General features: G+C 40.7%; 1 long non-coding RNA gene across 1 annotated transcript; it reads right to left on the bottom strand.

The window, feature by feature from the left end:
* Positions 1 to 10,822: 10,822 nt before the first annotated feature.
* LOC122879122 lies at positions 10,823 to 12,337 on the bottom strand. The gene is made up of 3 exons (XR_006378638.1): positions 12,242 to 12,337; positions 12,040 to 12,146; positions 10,823 to 11,086 (listed from the first exon to the last, which is right to left on the bottom strand). It is a non-coding gene; the product is annotated as an uncharacterized LOC122879122 (long non-coding RNA).
* Between the last annotated feature and the right edge of the window lie 236 nt (positions 12,338 to 12,573).

The raw sequence follows: 12,573 nt of genomic DNA, 5'->3' as shown, positions 1-12,573 counted from the left end.
TGATCTTGTTTTTGTTACAGACTGTTGAGAGTAGAAACAGCTAAAGATGTAAAAGCTGACATGTCTGTCATCATAGCAGGCTAAAATAAAAAAATAACCATTAGATTTTTGTTCCCTTGTCATCTAAAATATGTCATTTGAATGGGATTGTGTGGGGTTCATTTTTCCTGTGTTGCAGAGAACCTATAATGTTTATTTTAAGCTACTTAGAGAACCAGACGGGTGGGGTTTAGTAAATCAGAACTATTCAGGCGGGTTGAGGCCGTGGTCACTGAATTGACGTTTCTTTCCTGTGACTATTTAAATTTTCTTTCCCTTGTTCTGTTGTTCTGTCATCCTGCCTGTCTGGTTCTCCAGAATCCTAAATCCTTTCATTTTTCAGAAGCAGGCGTGTTGCTCAGCGTTTCTGATATTGTTCCTTGCTATCTTTAGGCCTCCAGTGGTTGAAGCATGTGCGGCTCTCGGCTCGGCCTCTGTGGATTTGGGTCAGCACCCCAGCAGCATGCAGCCTGTTTCCTGGTTAGCTGCGATCCTCTAGTGACTCACTTCTTGCTCCCCTCCCATCCTGCAACACTGGCTCCAGGAAGATAAACTATTCATCCAGTACCTCAAAGGTTTCCTATCACACACAAACATGCACTGAGCTGCCAGTTTAATGGGTACACGTATCTAGCTGAATGTTGCACCTCTTTTGACCTTAAGAGCAGCCGTCATCATGGAGTATACAAAATATGCATTGATGCGTTGTGCATGACTAGCAAAGATCCAAAGATGCTTAATGAGGTTGAAGACTACCGAGGAAATTAAAACTCACTGACAATATTCTGTGATGCAATGTGCCTTGTGACAGGATGCATTATGTGTATTATTAAATATCCATCAGCTAAAGACAGCCAACTCTGAGATAGGCTCAAACCAGCACATCGAGCGCCAACCATCATACCACGTACAGTTAGAAACGTTATTCATTTAGCCTGTTTCAAACCTCAACTGAACACTAACTGATGCTGGAAATGCTTGATTTACCAAACACCACAGAAATGAGACATACATTACGACTGTGAGGGTGTGACTAATAAACTAGAAACTCAGTGTAACCTGTAAGTCAGAGCAGCTTATGAGTGATTCAAGCTGAGGTCATGGGCAGGTATTACCACATACTGAACCTGCCGTATGAATCATTCTCTTTACTGTATTTTTATGTGCTACATGTGGAATTCTAACATTAATAAATAATTAGTCATTTGCCATGTTTTCTATTTTCCTGCACTATTTCACTCCTGGTGTTTCCCCGAGTTCCCTGACACACTGACAAGCCGTGTGTTCACTGTATCTTTTATCAGTAATCTGCTTAGCTCCCTGTTCAGGGAAGCTACCTGCGGTGAGTGTATATATAGAAGATCTGATCCTCTTAGAGGATGACTTCGGCTGGGATTTGGAGATTGATGGCCTGTCAGCTGCAATGCTGTTTCTGCGATTGTGGGGGCGCCGTGTGTGAATACCGATGTTGATGATTGGGCTGAACCTTCAGTCTCCATTCAAAAGATGTGTAATGTCTATCTCTGCTTGTTTGTCTGTCTCATTATAATTGGAATCACTGCTTCATTAATGTCATAATACTGCAAAACGTTCCCACATGCTGCACTTAACAGAGAGGAGGACACCGGATTTAAGGAAATAATGGAGATTTATTCTACCCAGAGGGCTTGCAATTACTATTAAAGACCTTATTTGCTCAAAAACAATTAAACAGCATTTAAAAACAGCTCAGTTTCTGCCATCATCTGCGTCAAATAAAAAATAAAAGTAAAGAACTGTGATAGTTTTCTCTCCCTGGCGCCCACGCTCTCCAGTCTGGGAGTGTCTGTCTGTCTCTGGGAGATGCTTGTTGTAAGCTGCTGCTGATAAGAGCGTCTGTTAAATGCCAAAAATGTACAAATGTAAATTCCTGCATCTGATTCCCTCTCTGTCTTTGTCTCATTATGTTGGGGGACAGTTGAGCTGAAAAGCTGTGAATTCACTTGAACATAACTGCCAGACTGACTTTACAAATCCTGTGAAACTGCACCATCCACCTCACAGGCTGGTTAAAATACATTTGACGTTGCTTTTATGCTGTACAATATCTACACAATATTTAAGCCGTTTTATCATCCTGTTGACCAGACTAGTAGGAACTGTGTGTGCTGGAGCTGACATCCCAGAAGATACGCCACCACCACTGTGTTATGACTTGATATGTGTTATATCAGTTGGACGTGCTGGGCATGACCTCAAATGTCAGCTGTTGTGATGTGTCAGCTAACCTGACTGGAATTTTAAATGACATTACATTAAAGCTTTTATCTGTAGTTTGAAATTAAAACTGGACAAATGAGAACTTTATAATGAACCTGTCAATCTGACAGACTCAAAGTTAGAATATAATTGTTTGAAGGAACCGGATTCATTGCTGTCAGGTGGTAAGAATCATAAAACTAATTTTGTTTATAATGTGTTAATTTTACTCAAATAATGCTCACACGCCATGTGAACATCGGTTAAAGTTTTATCGCACAGGATATGATTTTGTGGTTTGAGCTGACAGAAACAAGTTATATTAAGAGCTATATAATAGTTGTAGGAGTTAAAGGCACCAGCTATAATATATATGAAGAAAATCGTCACTACCAAAAAAGACACAAAATTGGAACGAGATAACATTTCCAAATGAATTAACGGGTCTTTTGACAATCAAGATTTGTTTGAGTAGAACTGGTCCATATTTTGGATTATGCTCAACTAAGAAATACACAAAACATTTCCATCTATAACCCACATTTTTCAGTTATATATTTCAATCAACCTCAAATTAATGCAATCAAAAACATGGACTGAGAAAGTGACATATTCCTCTACTTCTAGAAGCTGAACCAACCTTTATTTAGCTAAAGATGAGAATCACTCCTCTAGGGGACCAAATTCAATCACCTGTGAGCCAGTTCAGTTAATAAAAAATAAATGGTTGCCGAGGCTGTTTGTGGACTGAGATGTGACTGGTAACCGGGCAGTCAGAAAACCTGAAGGTGAGCCAGGATGCTGTGAATGCACCTGCAGTCTTCAGTGGACAAAAATTGGCAAGATGCTTCAGCAAACGTCCCTGGTGCAATACAGCAAACTAATTTCCAACCAAGTGTAACATTGTGCTATTTTCAGTTTGTGCTTTCTGCTGTTACATACGCTAATCTTATTGGACTTACTGCCTTGCAAACATCAGCTTGTTTTTCTATCCTTTTGTCTGAAATAATTGTTAAGTGTCCATGTGATAGTAAAATTATGACCTCAGAAGAGTCTGTCTGCAAAAACACCTCAGGGTCAGCTGTAACTTAGCTGTTGTCTTCAGGGAAAGATAAGATTTTTCATTCCGACCTTGAAAATATTGACAAATGTTCACCTTGAGTGAAACATGCAATGCAAACGATTCTTAGAGTTGCATTTGCTCACCATAGATCACCAAGTGGGTGGGGTTTACGGCATCAGGACAATTCAGTTAATATCAAGTTGTCAATCACATAACAGTACAATGGCTTCTTATATTTTGCAACTCCACTGTTTGGGTTACTGATCAAATGATACAATTTCCATATTTGAAAGTATGAAGAACTTCATTAACCTCTTGAGATCTTGTTGACATGGTTCCTGCAAACTCCTCAGGTATGTTTCTTTTGGCTAGTGGCTAGTTGTTGGAGTTGGTGAAATAGATACAGCAGGATTTGTCGTTTTTGATGAGTATGCTGGTTTGCTGCTGTTTCAGTTAAAGTTTTAAATATCCCTCAGTTTTGCTAAGTCATTTTCTGTGTGCTGAGAAGATTTTCCACCCGTGGCCATATCCGATCACCAGAAAACAGTTTGTCCAAAGAGTGAAAATCTACATCATCTCAGTCACAAATCCTGCCTTCTTATACAATACAAAACAGAATCGCCCATGTCAAATGACTTTTGCAGTTTGAGACACAGAAATCTGAGTTTACCGACCACGAGAGAAAAAAGACTCGACTACGACCTTCAGCTGTACAGTTTCTGATGAATAGATCAGCAGTCTGAGGTTGAGATGAACAAACTGACATCACTGTGTTGGTATGTATCTTCCCTAGATGTGACAGGGGCCTTTGTGGTAGCCACATGCTTGTGGTGCCTGTGTGTGTGCGTGCATGAGTGTATTCCTATAAGTCTGTGCTACTGTGCTGAACCCTCACACAATTCAGTATTTGTGTCTGCATATATGACTGCTTGTGTGGGTGTTTGTGTGTGTGAGCTAGTCCTCATCTCATTTACAGTAAATATACATCTCAGATCAGTCTTTTCCAATCAAACCAACATTTCTGTGTAATTTCACACAAAAATAAACGTTCAGCTTTGGTCAACATGCAAATGCGTGCCACTGCAGACTGTCTGTTAACTTTTGAGAGCATGGACACGCTGTGAAGTCCAAAATGGAGGAACCATCTGTTTAATCTAATGCTGTGTCATAGAGTACTTCTCTGGTAATAAAAAAAAAATGCAGTGCAGAGGCCCTGTGAATTGGTTTCCTGTATGTTTTATCAGTGTGAAGTACGATTTAAAGTCAGTGCTCACCTCCGATCGCTGACGTTGCCATGCTTTTATCTGCTCACACCTTGATTATTGTAACAGCCTGTTCACTTGTCTTAATCAAAAAACTTTGACACGACTGCAGACTGTACAGAACTCAGCTGCTAGGCTTTTAACCACGACCAAGAGGTTCGATCACATCACACCTGTTTTAGCCTCTTTACATTGGCTCCCTGTTGGTTTTAGGATTGATTTTAAGATCTTGTTGATTACTTTTAAGGCTCTTCATGGCTCCAGACTATATTTTAGACCTTTTAATCCCTTATGAACCTTCACGTAGTTTGAGATCTTCGGGCAGGGGTCTCCTGTCTCTTCCTGAGTCCAGGATGAAAACTAAGGGGGACAGAGCTTTTGCCATCAGGGCCCCGAGGCTCTGGAACAACTTGGCCGAAGAAATAAGTTGAATCAGAATCAGAATCAGAAATACTTTGTTGATCCCCGAAGGGAAACTCTTTTTACATGTCTTTTTTGTCTGAGTCAGTGTCTTCTTTTAGTCTCTTCTCAAAACGCATTTTTATCGGAAAGCAGATCCTGATCTTACCTGAGTTGTCTGTTTATTTTGTTGCTTTTATGTATTTTATTTCTTTTATATTTAATCATTCACTGTGGTATTTTATTTCTCTTGTTGTGAAGCACTTTGTACTTTGTTTTGATAAGTGCTCTATAAATAAAGTTTTATTTTATCATTATTATTATTATTATTAGATAATAGGACGGCCGAGATGTCTGTTCCAGATGGGTTTTTAGAATCTGCAAGGTCATTATGGAGCCTCATCACTGTCAGACCTTGTTTGGGACATCCTGATCATTATACATGTGCTTGATATTTTTGTCTGCAGTCTTGTGGGCGAAAGCTTCAAGTTGGACATTAGAATTGGGTAATATGAGATGTCCTCTGACAAATCAACATCCGGTGGGCACCTGGATTTAGGAAACAATATCTGAAAAAAAAAACCTCAAGTGTGGACAGAACCCCGTTAACTGGATCAGTGTGGACATGGCCTCACAGAGAACTGACAGACAAGTGCTCGGGAATGCCGAAGCACATGTGGTCAGTTATGTTCCTCTGTGTAAGTGTGTGTGTGTTTGTGTGCGTGTCCGATGTGTGGAGGGATAACAGTGTTTATCCCTACACTATGTCATGCTAAGAGTCTGGGATCGTCAAGTCTGCAGTTCCCATGCAGCCATGGCACACACACACACACACACACACACTTCAAGCCGACACCCTGCTTCCTGTCCCTGTTGAAATAATTCCAGCCATCACTGCTCTCATCCTGGGAAGACTCCTCCTTTCCTTTCTTTAAATTTACTTTCCTTCCCTGTCCTTTTCCTTTTCCCTCCTTTCCTTTCTTTCTGTTTGTGCTGAGGTTACTGTAGTTCAGGTCCATGTGTTCCACTCGTAGCTTGATTGTAACTGTCCTCACTCTCATCAAAACAAATTCTTTCCATATCTCCTGTTTTCCTCTTCATGCTCCATATTGGTCAGAGTGGGACAAGCCCATTTTTCCTGCTTTATGGATCACTTCGCTAACAAACAACAATGCTGTGTTTTCCTGTCAAAGGCAAAAGGAACATTATATTCTCAGTCAGGCCCCAGACAGCCTGTCTGTATGTTTGTCTGTTGAAAAACCACGTTCCTGTTACTTTTTGAAAGTTAATGTCATCATTCAAGTATTGAGTGTTTTTCGGCACTCTGAACCGGTGAACCCTACTAAAATCTTGCAGTATATTTTCAGAAACTATGCAAACATTCTTTCTCTGTTTCTGCTGCTGCTGTTGCACCATTTGGTTTTGATGGGTCAATAATAATGAGTCTTGCATAACTTGTTTTTATTCTGATGTTGTTCTTCGGTTACATGAAGTCAGTTTATTAAACATCTGGTGAGTGTAATTTGAGAGGTTTAATTAGGCGCTGGTGTTCATGCTGTTTTGTTAATGTTTATTTACGCAGCAGCATTCAACAGAGCATGCTCTAATGTCAACTCTAATGTCTTGAGAATGAGGGGAGGGATAAGTAAGTACGTAAGAATAAGGCAAGAATACAAACAAGGATTTTTAATTCCGAATGCTATGAATTAATTTGATTCCCCAAATTTAAACCCAAATCTATAAAAACTGTGAAGATGTTTGTCAGAGACACTGGTTAGCCATATACTATGCCTATAATATTTAAAAATGATTCTCCCTTAATCATCACGGCACAGGACATCCTGCACAAACCCACCGTCAATAGCGACCACGATTTTTTTATTCACTCGACCCAGATTTTAAAAAATGGCAGCCAAAGTTTGTGTCCTTGCTGTGACAAACGGCCACATACGGAGAATCAAGAACACCATCCTTTCAATATCCTCCATCGTTCCTGTGTTTGTGTTGCGTTGAATATGATGTCACGGCACGGCATCGCTATGACGATCAGCTAAGAAAACCCACTTACATTGAGGGGGTACTATCTTCAGTGGAAAACGAAATAGAGAAAAGTACCTGGTACCAAAAGTTTATCGAGCTGAGCCGGACCATACAGTGGAAATGAGGCTAAAGAGTACAGTTTTTTGGTGATTCCCTGACTTTTCCTCTCTCAACAACTATGGATTGTCATCAAGTTTGTTACAAGTGTCCATGATGCCCAGAGGACGAATCTTAATAACTTTGGTGATCCCAGACTCTTCCTGTAGCTTCACCAGCAGGTCATTGAGTGAAATAGCTCAACATATGTAGACTCGATTGGTTGCTGCAATTGGCTTTGAGCTAAATGCTAACATTAGATATGTCTACACCCTCACAGAGCTGCTAGCATGGCTGCAGACTCTAAGTCTTGTTTATTAGCTGATTAAATTATTTTAGTGTTAATAATAAACTTCATGTAACTGCCACTGATGGCAGTTACTTTGCAGTGACTTTCCACTTGACTGCGTGTTATTCTGGTCTGTACTGCATGACATGAACATTGCATTACCCCCCTGAGCACAGAGTGGCCTGGCACGGCTAATCCATCCCACACCATACCAATGGAAAATGGCCTGCCAAGATTTATTCAATCTGGTCATTGATAATAATATCAACTAACATTTCTGGAAGACACAGAAAAACAAACCTAGTGGGGAAATTCTTTGTAAACTCAGATGAGAGTGGCATAACAAGAAATGTGAACCGTCTCATTTTTCTAAGAAGAACTATTTCTGAACTCGAGCACTTTCATCTTACCCATCTCAAACTGAGATTCAGTTCACCCACTGGAGCACTCCGTTTTATTAAACTCAGGGGAACAATTTCAAATGACGTCGATACAACTTGCGCTGGTGTTGGTCCGTCAGGCCTCGTCATCCTCTTTTCCCAGAGACTCCAACATCAACATCTTAACTTCCTGTTGTGGAGCGGACTGAACCAAACCACAGGACAAATAAAAAAACTGGCCATTGCTGGCAAAGTCCCAAACACAAACACAAATACACTTTCTTCAGCACTGAAGTGAACATTGGCACTGGATTTTGGACTCACCTCTCTTGGGTGTTGTTTAAGAATGGAGATACACACTTCTTATTCTCAATGTCATACACACACACACTCTTTAGTACACACACATAAACACCACCCACTGCTCATTCCTGAAGTTTTACCGAGATAAACATTGTTGAGAGTTTTAAGTCTTCCATCTGCTAAGTTTCTCACTGTTGCTTAAAGACTTGTTGCTTTTGCACACACAAACACAAACTCTCTCTTTCTCTCACACACACACAAATACACCTTAGCCCTATTGGAAACTTTCCAGTATCAACGGGGCATGAGTTGGATGTTTGTTTGTCTTGCAGTTTAGCCTTTAAGGTTCCCAGGTCTTTTCTGTCTGTCAATCACACACATATAAACACATATGTTTGTACTGTAAACTGTACTACACTCCATATAGCCCCTTCCCCTAACATTAACATGAAATGAATTGACCTTAACCCTTGAACCAAGTCTTAAAGAAAAAGTTCGACATTTTGGGAAATACACTTATTCGCTTTCTTGCTAAGAGTTAGATGACAAGACTGATGCCACTCTCATGCTTGTACGGTAAATATGAAGCTATCGCCAGCAGTCGGCTAACTTAGCTTAGCATATGTACTGGAAACATGGGGAAACAGCTAGACTGGCTCTGTCCAAAGGTAACAAAATCCACCTACCAGCACCTCTAAAGCTCACTAATTAACACGTATCTTGTTTGTTTAATTTGTACAAAAAAATGAAGTGTAAAAACAACAATTCGCCATTTTACGTGGGGTTACGTGCCGGACTATTTCTTGGTTGGGACCAGTAACTTCCTGGAGTCTCCGCTGGCTGTAAACCCCCTGTTAAATGGCATTTTGTAATTTTTTAACTTTTTTTTTAAACACACAAGATGTGACATGTTAATTAATGAACTTTAAAGGTGCTGGTAGGTGTATTTTGTTGCTTTTGGACAGAGCCAGTCTAGCTGTTTCCCCATGTTTCCAGTACATATGCTAAGCTAAGTTAGCCGACTGCTGGCGGTAGCTTCATATTTACCGTACAGTCATGAAAGTGGCATCAATTTTCTCATGTAACTCTGCAGGAGAGTGAATAAGTGTATTTCCCAAAATATCAAACTATTCCTTTGACCCTCAAACAGTGAAGAAGTGAGGACTCACTTTCCAAAAATCTAATCTACTTGAAAGATTTTTAGAAATTTGGACACACATTAACACAGTGTGTCTCTGCTTGATTCAGGCTCAGCGATAAGTAAAGAGGTGACCATCCGGCCGCGTCCCTTCCTCTCTTTCTCTGCCTTTGTCTATTTCGGTGTGTTTGTTCCAGGCGGGCAGGGGCTCTGACCCTCCGCACAACCCCTGAGCCTTGACAGAGAGGAGGAGGGGAAGGAGAGAGGGGAGAGAGAGAGAGAGAGAGAGAGAGAAACGAAGGGAGACCATAGCAGAGGAGCGGAGGGGAGGGTTGTGGGAACGGAAGGAGGCCAGAGAGGCGGGAGGATCAGCCCTGGATGGGGAGGACGAGGAGGGAGGGAGAGGGAATGGGATAACATGTTGATATTGTGCTTCCCTTAGTGTGTGTGAGAGAGAGAGAGAGAGGTGGAGAAGGTGAATGCCTAAACCTTTGTGTACATGCATTAATTGTGTTCTTGCTCTGTGGTAGCATTTAGCACTCTGCAGCCGGGGAAGTGATACTGTGTGTTTGTGTATTTGTGTGAATGTGTTTCTCTGTGAATATTTTAAGGCTGGAATGACACATTTATGGTGTCCTGTGTTATTTTGCCCTCGGTCCTCTTACATCATTCATTGTTTTGCTTTCTAACTACCCGCTCACTCTCTGGAAAACACTGCTGGAAAAACTAAGAGCTACTCTGCATTTACAGGCCCAGTAGCATGTAAGCCACTTTAACTTTCCCTCGTGGGTCAAAACTGAAAGCTGTGAAAGCTGAGATGGTTGGCTCATTTTAAATATGTCACCATAGGATAGTAAAAAAAGAAAAAAAGTATTGTTTTGTTGATGTCAAATGGCACAAATGGAAACTATTTTGGGGGTGATGAAATTACTTGTGCAGTAACAATACTCGCTCTCCTTTTAGCTCTGTTTTGATCTCCGCCAATTAAATATCTGGCTCTTTAGCTGCTAAATGCTCCACTACGTTCACCAGCTAGTCACTAACTGTGTCTGTCTGCTGTCTGCTGCTGGGCAGGTAGTGAACAACGTGTAAAACGATGCTATGTGAGCTGTGGGAGTGAACCAAAACAGTAAAGTTGTGGGCCTAAAACCCAAAATGAGCTGAAACTCACTATAAAGCTCCAAACAGCTGAGGGGAGCTGCAGATTTGGGTGACAATTCTCTGTGGGTTCATCAAAACGAGCGATCCCTTTCACATACAAGTAGCCATGTGATCCATCATAATATAATAATAATAATAATAATAATAATAATATTGATTATAGCCGGTTTAAACATTCTTCCAACACACATTATCGAGTGCTCTAAGTCAGCCTTACGATCCTTTACATTTAATTCTGTTCTTTGTCTTTTTTTCAAATATATCACTTTGAAATGGAGCTCGTCACTCATATCTCATAAAGAAGTTCAATTTTAATTCAGCTCTTGGAAAGAGGGATTACTGTAGGTCAAATGTCAACAGAAGGGTGGTTCCATGTTGCTGAATGAGTCAAGTTACAGTTATTCTGATGCAGGAAAACAGCTGGAAACCGCTTTACTTCCTCTTAGAGGTCATCTCAAAAGCCTCTTTTCTCTTTGTTCACTTTTTTCTCTCTGGTTGTTGTTGTTTGTGTATCTCTGTGCCCAAATACAAGCTTTAAACACGAGCAAAGGGCTTGTTTAAACTTTTTTTTCTCTTCTCCTTTTCTTGACTTTTCTTGTTTTCTGCATTTTCTTTTCCTCTTTCTCTTTCTCTTCTCTCTTCATCACCGCCGAGGCTCTGCAGTTCAATCACAGCAAACTAAATGGAAACACATGAAGGCTCATTTACTCACAGATTCCCAAAATTCCTGGCTATGAGGACTTTCACTGCTCAGAAATGGAAATACAACCTCACGCTCACCAAGAACCACTGTGGGCAGGATGTTAGGTCTATGTGGGTCAGGACTATCGAGGCCACAGCAATTTTAACTGGACAATCATTTTAGGGTTTATCCTGAAGTACTTTAGGACACTAATCCAGATAAAGGAAGACATAATGACACAAGGGATAATAAGACAACAGAAAATGTTCCCAAAAATGAGTTCTAACAAACAAGGGGGTGGACAATCATTCAACAGAGCAAAGAGCTTCGGATGTTATCATCATTCTTTCAATTGTACTATAAATTCTCATGTTGCACCCCAATATACAAAATATTAGTATTCTTGAGAGCTGCTGAAAATCTTAAAACGTTTCAGTCCTGCTGGACCCGTCTTTGGGTCCATCATTGCAGCCATGTTTTGTCTGGAGTAACATTGTCTTTATTTTGTAGTCAAGATCCAAAGGTTTAAACGCTAAATGTAATCCTGAACTACGGGAAAAACAAAACATCTGGAACGTCACAAATGTAACAATGCCACCATAAAACATGACATTAAATTATTGTCAAATTAAATTATTGTACAGCTTCAGTGAAGTGTTGGGAGAAGCAGATAAGGAATATTTACACCTGTGATATTGTCATATACTGTGAAAAATGGTCATACAGTGAGAAACACGTACATTCTAACCAACGCTACGTAAGGGTAAAATTAAGGGGTTAATTAAGTTTATATATAAGTTTTAAGCAGCAGGTAAGTAAACTTTCTGGGAAGGAGACTGGAAGTGATTCAACAGTGGAGCTTTTACTTAATCTTGACTCTTTTATTGTGAAATCTATGAGACTGCATTAATTCCACCTGGCTGAGTGAGCCTGTTGCATAATAACTTACAATGAGAGAGGACAGATTGGCTCTGGCTGTAGTCCCGTCTGGCAGGCTCAGTTTACAGGACCAACATGGTGCCATGTTACAAAGAGCTTTCCCCCTCTCTCAGCGATCTGAATTAAAGAACGAAAAGAAAATACTGTCAGCCACTTTATGTGTTTGTATTTACTACTTATTCATTTTCCTCTCCTGTTTGTTCTTACACAACCTTTCAGTAACTTTGACAGATCTCACGTTGGTCCTCAATCCTTGCTTGGGGTTCAACTCTGTCAGAGGATACACACAAACCTCCACCCCACACTTTGTCTCTCAGAGCTGGAGAAACACCAAACTCTCTGGTGGTCTTAGCATGGGGCTAGACCTGGGGGGCTGGAGCCTCGCCATGAGGCCTGGTGGAGTGTGTGTGTGTGTGTGTGTGTGTGTGTGTGTGTGTGTGTGTGTGTGTGTGTGTTAGAGATCATGACGGTCTCATGGATCCTCATGTGGACCCACCCCATACTGTACTGATTACATCTTGATTTACTTAGGTGATGTCATATC

This window comes from Siniperca chuatsi, linkage group LG7 (assembly GCF_020085105.1).
Source record: "Siniperca chuatsi isolate FFG_IHB_CAS linkage group LG7, ASM2008510v1, whole genome shotgun sequence".
Lineage (NCBI taxonomy): Eukaryota > Metazoa > Chordata > Actinopteri > Centrarchiformes > Sinipercidae > Siniperca > Siniperca chuatsi.
This window is presented reverse-complemented; position numbering and strand designations above follow the sequence as displayed.